At 34.6% G+C, this 9,907-nt stretch overlaps 1 pseudogene across 1 annotated transcript; it reads left to right on the top strand.

Moving 5' to 3' along the window:
- Nucleotides 1-2,671: 2,671 nt before the first annotated feature.
- LOC143535294 (putative methyltransferase PMT10) lies at nucleotides 2,672-7,869 on the top strand (annotated as a pseudogene). The gene is made up of 9 exons (XR_013135687.1): nucleotides 2,672-2,680; nucleotides 3,472-3,852; nucleotides 4,653-4,802; nucleotides 4,903-5,172; nucleotides 5,258-5,368; nucleotides 5,864-6,279; nucleotides 6,359-6,481; nucleotides 6,615-6,692; nucleotides 7,572-7,869. The product of XR_013135687.1 is annotated as a putative methyltransferase PMT10 (transcript).
- The last annotated feature ends 2,038 nt before the right edge of the window (nucleotides 7,870-9,907 follow it).

The following is a 9,907-nucleotide window of genomic DNA, read 5'->3' as shown; positions in this document are numbered from 1 at the left end:
TGATCTCGGTTTCTTGTTCTAGCTTGCGGCCGAAATTAGAAAGGTTGGGAGTGTGTTTTAGGTGTAGAGAGAGAATAAGATGGATGAGAATGGAAAGATTTAGGGTTTAAGGGGGTATTTATACTCCATTAAGCCCATCGGCCTAAGGCCCATCTTTCCTTTTTAGTCCATGATTAATCCATCTAATTAGCCTACTTATCTTTCTCTCTTTATTATTATTATTTACTAACCCAAGTAACTTTTCCATTATAAGAAAAAATATGTAAAATATTATTATTGAAATTTGGGATGTTACAGATATCATATCCTTAAGTTTATGCAGTTCCTTAGCCATAGCTTGCTTGATACTTGCATCTTGCATTGAACCACGATTAGGATCTAAGGATATAGGATCATACATGTTACCTCTTTGTTGCGTGAACGTCAGCATTCAAAATTATAGCTAAGGTAAGAAGCGTGTGCTACAGGAGTTGGTCCACCAGATGCGATGGTCTGCATGGGGATAATATCTCCTTCACGGACCTCCAAAGACCTCTGATGCAGAATTCCTGAGGATCCTTGATTCTGGGGGAAGGATCCCTGAGGCTGGAAGTTATAGGATCCTTGGTGACACGACCCAGAGGATCCTGGTTGAAGGAAAGATTATCCTTGATGAAATATTGAGGATCCTTGAGTCTGCTGACCCATTGACCCTGAGTGGAGGATAGATGATCTTTGCTGGAAAACTGAGGATCCCTGAGTTTGCTGGCTCATTGATCCTGGTTGAAGGATGGATGATCCTTGAATAGGCTGAGCCAAGGACACTGGAATGGTAAAATCCAACATCCTAGGCATCAGGGGAGTTGGATCCTCTGCTGGACTCTGATTCCTCTTGAGGTCTTCTATCTCCCGAATGATCCTTTGGCTAGTCTTGTTCGGCTGCTCCATGTATGCTTTAACCTGTGAAAACATATAGAAAACATCATTGTTTGTTTAACCACCGAGGCGGCAGCAGTAGTTTTCGAGCTCTGGAATACTGGTAGTTGTGTCTTGTTCCCAACAGCAGTAGGCCTTGGTGCTCTCGCAAGTGGAGGAATAGGTAGTGAGGATCTCGGTGGGAGTGAAACTAATGAAGGCATGGTTAATGAAGTAGAAGATTATTGAGAGACCATTGATGGTGATACGGGTATGAAAGGTTCAATATTGATAGGGTATTTTCTGGATTATAACACCAATTGCCCCACGGTGGGCGCCAAATTGTTTTGGTCAAAAATCGGCTAAGGATCAAGTAACCAAATTTGTAAGGTGAGGTTTAGTGCTATGATGATAATATCGATTATGTAAAGATTGCAAACACAAACACGAGGATTTGTTGCGAGGAAAATCCCTTGATTTTGTTCGGATCGCTGGCACAAAAACCACAGGTGATGACAAATCGTCTATCACCATTTTATTAATATCAAAATGAGGATACAAGGTTTTGAGAATATGATCAGTATTACAACAAAATCTAAGTATGTGTGTGCTACTATGGAGAGATTTCTCTGGTATGTGTGAAGTACAAGTGTTCAGTTGTGACCTAGCTGATCATAAACTCGTTTATATATAAAAATAACTACTAACTAATCTCCTATAAATCCACAACTCCTCCACTAACCGTCCCATATCTTTGACCACGTGCATGAAGGAGTCTTGTAGCAAAAGATTAGACAGACTTGGTCATACAGCCGTTATACCTATCAAATATATTGATATATAAAGAGAAAAGCCGTTAGTATATAACAAGTACTAAGGATCCTTGATCCTGACAGAATCTGAAACACACTCTAAGGATAACTGATCCAGAAATATGTCAGGATAACGTATCCACAGTGTCAAATTTCCGTGCCCTAACAATCGTAAAGACACCTTACAGCCCTTAAATATTGTCGATGGCAAAAACATTCCGAAAAATTTGGGGTTAAAGTCAAGAGTCTAAAAAAGTTATCTTTATGGGTTGTAAAGAAACTTACGACCCATAAGTCTCTCATAACTTAACCTAAAAATTGTAGCTTTAAGCTTCAGCAAAATCACCACCAACTTTCATAACAAATCGTATGTATCATAAATTTCTTTTTAGTTTCAATTAATAAGCTATTAGGGAGGTTCTGAGAGTCTCGAGGAGGGTCTAACACTTCTCGGGAATTCCGACGTTCACCCCGAACTCTCTATAACTCGAATAACTCTAGTTTGTAAGTTTGTTTTCGCTTTGAAAGGGTAATAATCTATTAGTTTTGACATTAGGGCTCTATTATGTACTTTAATTCGAGGGTGATATAATTATGTGATTTTATTATTTAAAAGGTTCATTTGTATAATTTCTTGATCTATAAATCCGAAACTCTATTAGGATTCAAATTAGTTTGTTAATGAACCTGCTCAATTTATTAATATGCTAATGATGCTCTTCAAAATTAAAATATGAAATATGATTTTAATCTTGATAACTTAGGAATAAATAATGCGGTTTTGCGTTTGTCTATTAATTCAATTTCTTTATAGAAATCATACAATGTGATTTAGTATTCCTAACGACATGAATACTAAATGATAGTTAAAACTTTCATCACATGCAACTCGCACGTGAAGATCCGAACGACGTGAGCTTAAGGTAACGAAATGGCTCTAACTAACGAACTGCGCTTAGTTAGACATGGATAGAGTAAATGTCTGCACGACGTGACGTTTAGCATTGATACAAATCTTTTAACAGGAAAAAAACATTGCACCATAATTATTAATGATCGTAACTCAAATTAAAAGTATGAAATATGCCTTGTGTCAGTTGTACTACCATTAACCTGTTTTAAATCTTTCTTAGTTATAAAATTGTTAACTCGCATTCCCTGTGAACACGAACCTTACTTCCACTCATTGTATTAGGCTAAGACTGTATAACATAGTAAGTTCACCTTTATAAATTTATTTGCTGGAGTTTATGACCTCAACGTTTTTATTAAATTCTAATAATCACTCAAAATAAAAAAAAATGAAAATCTAGAAACTAGAAATTCGGCTTCGTATTTTCAGTTTTTGTTATATGCAAAACCAAAACCGAATCATAAGTTGAGTTTTCACTAAAACATAAAACCAAACCCTCAGCAATGTATTTTATTTGGATTTTTCAGTTAGGATAGTTTTCTACGGTTTCGCGTAGAAATATAGAAGATTGAGGTTTAAAAAGTTAGTAGAAGAAAACTTAATAAATAATGATGAAGCAAATAATTGGAAAGTAAAGTAATAAAGGAAGGGTGTAAACATAAAGGGTCCACAACCAAAACTTAACCCCATCATTACACTCTGATTAATTCCTTACCAGCTTTTATCTCTATTTCCCAAATTGATTATTATTATTATTATTATTATTATTATTATTATTATTAATTAACTACGTGTGCTCACCGTCACCGGTAACTAACAAACTCTCCCCGGTACGCCATCCCACCATGAGAGCCACCACCATCACAAACCCTAACACCGACGACACCTTCTCCTTCACCTCCGTCTCCGAAGCCGGAAAATGTGGTGGAGAGAACCGGAGCGATGACGGATGACTTCGTGATCGGGGATTACGATGCGAGCTTACTCGAGAATGCGGTTAACGAGAGTGTTGTGGAGAGTTGGGGGAAGAAGATTGGGAGATTTAGGGTTTGTGATGAGAGTATGACAGAGTATATACCTTGTTTGGACAATGTGGATTCTAAGTTAGCTACAACTGATAAGGGGGAGAATTATGAAAGGCATTGCCCTGCAAAAGCTCAAGAGTTGGATTGTTTGGTGCCCAATCCAAAGAATTATAAGGATCATATTCCGTGGCCCAGAAGCCGAGATGAGGTATGCTAGTTATTTTACATAATTCTTGTTTGGATTTGCTTGGACTGGATCATATTTGTTAGATGTTTTAATGTAATTGGATTTACTTGTTGACCGATGTGAATCAAACAAGTCCAAGTCACGGGGCGCGGGGTGCACACTTGTTTGAGTTTATTATGATCTTCAGTATTAGAACCTCATTGCCTGAGCAATGGGGGATCCAACGGGCGCGGGGAAGCAATTTAGATCTCAAGCGGATAACTGCTGAAAGCAGTTTCGGGCCCTAACCCTGCAACTATGAATCTCTCTCGCATTCTAGTTCTCGAAAATTCACACAATGATAGGTGTCAATAGCGCCTGCTATAGCGAATAGCATAGTGGTAGGTTACGACATGATAGTGTGAAAATAGCGACCATCTGCATTTTTTTAACTTTTTAAGTTCTATTAGCTATTTTGGTTGTATTTATTGATTATTTCATTTTGGTGGTATTTATTGATTATAATCGCTATCTTGGTGGAGTACTTAAATGTAAAACATTTAAAAAAAGTTCGAATACCTTATCGCTAAACATCAAGCAGCGCCCGCTATTTCATCGCAATCGCTACGTAACGTGTACGTAGGTTGTTTGCTATTGACAACTATGCACACAACACACATACTTGCTTCTTGTCAGTTTTCTGAGATTTATGCGATTGGAAAATTCGGGTGAACCTCCTAATTATTTCGATCTGAAAGTGTTTCACGACTCTCATTATCCTAGCGTTACAAATTATGAACTACCAACCATATTTGTAATTAGGGTTTTGAATGTTACTACAGGTATGGTATGATAATGTACCACACACACGTTTGGTTGAAGATAAAGGAGGTCAAAACTGGATATCAAGAAACAAAGACAAGTTCATATTTCCGGGAGGCGGGACACAGTTCATCCATGGTGCAAATCAGTACTTAGATCAGATTTCCAAGGTATAAAATTGTCACATTATAGTTAACAGTTAACTATGGTTCTATGAATCATGATTCATGTATGCATATCTTTGACTCCATGTTTTGACCAAGCATGCAGATGGTTCCTGATATTGACTTTGGTCGACATGTTCGAGTTGCATTGGATGTTGGTTGTGGTGTAGCAAGTTTTGGTGCCTTTTTATGGACCGAAACGTGACCACTTTATCAGTAGCACCAAAAGATGTTCATGAAAATCAGATTCAATTTGCTCTAGAACGAGGTGTACCTGCCATGGTGGCGGTTTTTGCAACACATCGGTTGTTATATCCGAGTCAAGCATTTGATTTGATACATTGTTCAAGATGTAGAATAAATTGGACTCGTGACGGTATGCTTTCCTGATTTGTGATTGTTTCACTATTATTATTATTAATAATCATTGGGTTTTTACCTTTTTTTTGTTTGTGTTTAAGATGGGATTTGGCTTCTGGAGGTGAATAGGATGTTAAGGGCAGGTGGTTACTTTGTCTGGGCTGCACAACCTGTTTATAAACATGAAAATAAGCTTCAAGAACAGTGGAAAGGTAAATTTTTTATTTAAACACTAAATAAACCTATAAGATATGAAAATAAAGCTTCAAGTACACGAATGGGACATGTTTGTGTTCATTCGTTTAACTTTAACTAAACAAATGAACACAAACAGTTAAACAAACGGGGTTTTCTTGTTTGTTTGTTAATAATATAATTGTATAAACCAATTGTTCACTAACATAAATGAACGAATATAACTGAACATAGTTGAACAAATATAAAAGAACATAACTGGGTAAACACCAATTTAAAGTAAACATCAATATCAATCTGTTGGGCCTAAAATATCAATAAAACGAGACTAAATTGTAATGTGCCTAACAATTTAAATGAATACATAAACGAACAAACGTAAACTCACGAACATAAACAAACATTCACGAAGGAGACATGCGCTCATTTTCGTTCGTTTAATAATAAACGAACATAACCGAACTTCCAGTCGAACGGTTCACTGAGCGTTCAGTTCGTTTACTCAACTGCAGAAATGGAGAATCTTACTAGCCGAATATGTTGGGAACTCAGCAAAAGAAGGATATATCGCCACCTGGCGCAAGCCTCAAAATAACACGTGCTACCGGGCCCGCAATCCAGATGTACAACCTCCACTATGCGATACCAATGATGACCCTGATGATGTTTGGTATGTCCCACTGAAGTCATGCATCACTTGTTTACCCAAAAGCGGTTATGAAGTTAATGTTACAACATGGCCCGCACGACTTCATGATCCGCCACGTAGGCTACAAAGTATAAAAATGGATGCAATCTTATCAAGAAACGATATCTTCAAGGCTGAGTCAAAATATTGGAAAGAAATAACATTTAGTTATGTTAATGTTTTTCGTTGGAAAATGTTAAATGTACGAAATGTGATGGACATGCAGGCTAGATATGGAGGGTATCTTGCTTACCTTCTTTTAGCTACTTCTTTTGTAATTTTGTGAAATCTTACATTTACATCATGTCTATAATGACAGATTTGCAGCAGCGTTACATGATCATGGGGTTGATTGTTGGGTTATGAACGTTGTTCCCGTTAGTGATACGAATACTCTGCCTGTAATATATGATCGTGGGCTTGTAGGTGTTGTACATGACTGGTATGATCTACTGTTTTTTCTTTATTTTTTAACTTAATTTAATTTTTAAATTATCTTTGTAATAAGTATGTTCATTAAATTGATTACTAGCTTCATATTAAGTTTAATTAATATATCTTTTATGGTTTTCCAGGTGTGAGCCATTTGATACATATCCTAGAACCTATGACATACTGAATGCAGCCGGTCTCTTTTCCAGAGAACAAAAAAGGTAAAATAAACAATTTTATTTATTTATTTTCTCACTTATTATTCACCTACTACTCCAGAAAGATATATCGGGTATGGAGTCAAGTGGGTCAAGACTGCTAATGTTACCAGACCCGAAACACTTTTTGAAAGTTGATTTTAATATAATTGGTATGCCAATACATTAATCTTCCACCTATATTTAGGGGTGACCATGAAACCGGAAAAACTGATCCGTAACTGAAAATCCAAAAAAGCTGAACCGAAATGACTGAACCCAACCAAAAACCGACAGTTTGGTTTTATGTTTTCGTAAAAACCGAATTTTCAGTTCAGTTTTGGTTTAACGTGTATAAAAATCAAACTGAACCGGATTAAGCATTTTCATTTTTTATTTTGGTTCAGAAGTAATTTATATTAATTTAATAAATATGTTACGTAAATATTATAGTCCGAATGTATAATATTTAATTAATAAAAAATTTAGGCCAAAAGATTTAGGATCAAATTCATCATTTTGGGCCAAGTATTTTTTTGCCCAAAATTTTCAAGCCCAATTGTTAAATCCAAAACCGTAAAAACCAAAACTGAACGGTTCCAAAAACTCAAAAACCAAATTTTCAGTTTTAGGTTCAGTTTGGGCTCAAAACTTACTTTTTTGGTAATTTTTGTCCAAATTTTAAGCATCTTTAGAAATATGATTATAAAATATTTCATCGATAATCGAATTTTAGGAAAAAATTGATCTAGGAGGTTTATGTTTTAAATATACGTTATGTGCCAGTTTTGACACGTTTGACCTTTTAGGCTAATTTATTTATTTTATTCATTTGACCCGTTTGAGATAAAACATAACCAATATCAACCTGTTGGTTGAATTTTTTTGGTTTTACTTGAGCAGGTGTAATATCTCTACAATAATGCTCGAGATGAATAGAATATTACGACCAAATGGGCACGTTTATATTCGTGATGCGAATTCAGTCGTCTATAAACTTGAAGAAATTGCAAAGGCTATGGGATGGATCACACATGTATTTGATAATGGTGAGGGCCCAAATGCTGGTGCCAAGCTTTTAAGATGTGAAAAACACCTATAATAACATGAGGAAATAAATTGAGGACGATGTAAGGTAAAATTAACCCTTAGGAAAAGGTTAAAAAGTGTTGATAATTGGAAATTTGTGCTTGTATTTAATTATCTTGCTTTATAGAAATTAAATGTTAAAACATTAATATAGTAATGCCAAATGTGGGCTTAATTCCAAGAGTTTTTATTCTTGCATTTTCTGTTTCTGTTTTAACAATTTGGTTATTAAATCTTTTGTGATATATTTTTAGTCCATGTATTTATGTTGGTCACATATCACACTTAGTGTATGATTATGGTGTTTATATATCACCCAAAGTGTCTCATGCTCTTTTGAAATTTTTCCAGCCAATTGAATTTGATAGGTTCTTGGTATAGGATTAAATTCATGTATAAACCACCATATCTATATGAATTTAGACATGTACTCACTTGGTTTTGTCTTTGATCTTGTAGTGTTAAAACTTTGCATCTCTTTCTATTAAAATCAAATCATATATAGATAATTGATGCTAAAAAGGAGATGATCATATAGAAGAAAATTATTGAAATGCAGAATGTGTATGATAATTTTTGTTCATTCTTTTATGATATTAAATATGTTTGATGGAGTCTTAACTCTTATGTTACACCTGATGGAATCATTTGCTTATATTATAAAATTTAACATAAAATATATAAAAACAGCAAACATAAGAGAAATATAATAAATCGAATTGTCTGCCACTTTATTGTAATCGCTTTGTAGTAGGTGAATGTTAATTACCTATTTATTTATAAAATATAAATTGGGAAAAACAAATTAACACTAATGAAGTATAAATGGCACTTAAGTTAAAACGGGTGTTGACGACCTAGTGGTATAGGCAAAGCCTCTATGCGAATAGGAGCATTAAGAGGTCTCAAATTCTCCTGAGCAATTATATATATTTACGCAATTATATATATTTACGTAGTGTAATTTAAGAGCATGAATAAATAATATAGATTGCCATAAAAAAAACATAATGTAAAAAAGAAATTAACACCATCAAAACTTACATGATTTTTGCAGCACTTAAAAAAGTTTGTTAATTTTTATTGATCATGCACGGGTCGGCCAAAAAAGAAAAAAACGAGTCATATTTGACTGTTATAAAAATCATTAAACCGACCCACTGATTACATCGCCTATCGCCTATCGGCTAAAATCGGTTCAGTTATGTTGGTCATGATATATTTATTGGTTATGACGTTTAACTTGCTCACCCCTTATAGCAGGGCCGGCTAAAGGGAGGGGCGGGTGGGCTACAGGCCTACAGCCCAAGGCCCACTCCTTCTTGAGGGCCCAACACATTTAGGAAAAAATATATTATGTATATACGTTATTTATTTAAATAAATAGTTCAATTAAATACAAATTGTGAAGTGGAAAAAACCGTATTTTGTTTCAAGAGCTTGTGTTTTGCACATGCAGGTTTGAGTCTTCTCATTCATTGGTTCAGTTTTTTTTTTTGTAAATGCTTGTCTATTTTAAACAAAAAAAGGCTCGGCCCCTTTTGTTTTCTTAAACAAAAAAAAAGACTCGGCCCCATTCATAGTCCCAAAACACACATGCTTTGCTCGACATATTTACTTGTTTTCCCAATGTTAATTAACTATTTGTGTTTTATTTTTGTTTATTGTATCATATTTTTGTTATGTGATCGACACGAACGGTTTGCCTATCTAGCTCATAATTTTACCATTAGTCATTTAAATCGTTATTGCAATTGAGAACGATATAGTAGAGAGTATGGATTACAAGGAATTGATTGAGAGCTTTGCTTCCAAAAATGCTATGAGGTTCACGATTCATTTAAGTATTTAAATTAAATCATTTTGCTATAATATATGTATACTATTATCACAATTATTTAAATTATATGGGAATTATTGAGTTTATATTTAAATACCCTACTTTTTACTAGCCTTGGGCCCAAAATCTTTAAGGAATTTTTTGAGACGGCCCTGCATTGTAGCATCATTAACATAAAGGTCTAATAAACATTTATTTTACAAACTAAAATAAAAAAAACAAATGAATAGTTGATTAATTAAAAATGGTCTAAACCTAGACAAAATTTGCAATTAATTATAAAATATAATTTTATCTACATTATTGGAGT

Source organism: Bidens hawaiensis, unplaced genomic scaffold (assembly GCF_021521415.1).
Source record: "Bidens hawaiensis isolate Kalapana, Puna unplaced genomic scaffold, B.hawaiensis_p1.1 tig00010463_1, whole genome shotgun sequence".
In the NCBI taxonomy this organism is placed as follows: domain Eukaryota; kingdom Viridiplantae; phylum Streptophyta; class Magnoliopsida; order Asterales; family Asteraceae; genus Bidens; species Bidens hawaiensis.
Note: the sequence above shows the minus strand (reverse complement) of the source record. Positions and strands in the feature narration are given on the sequence as shown.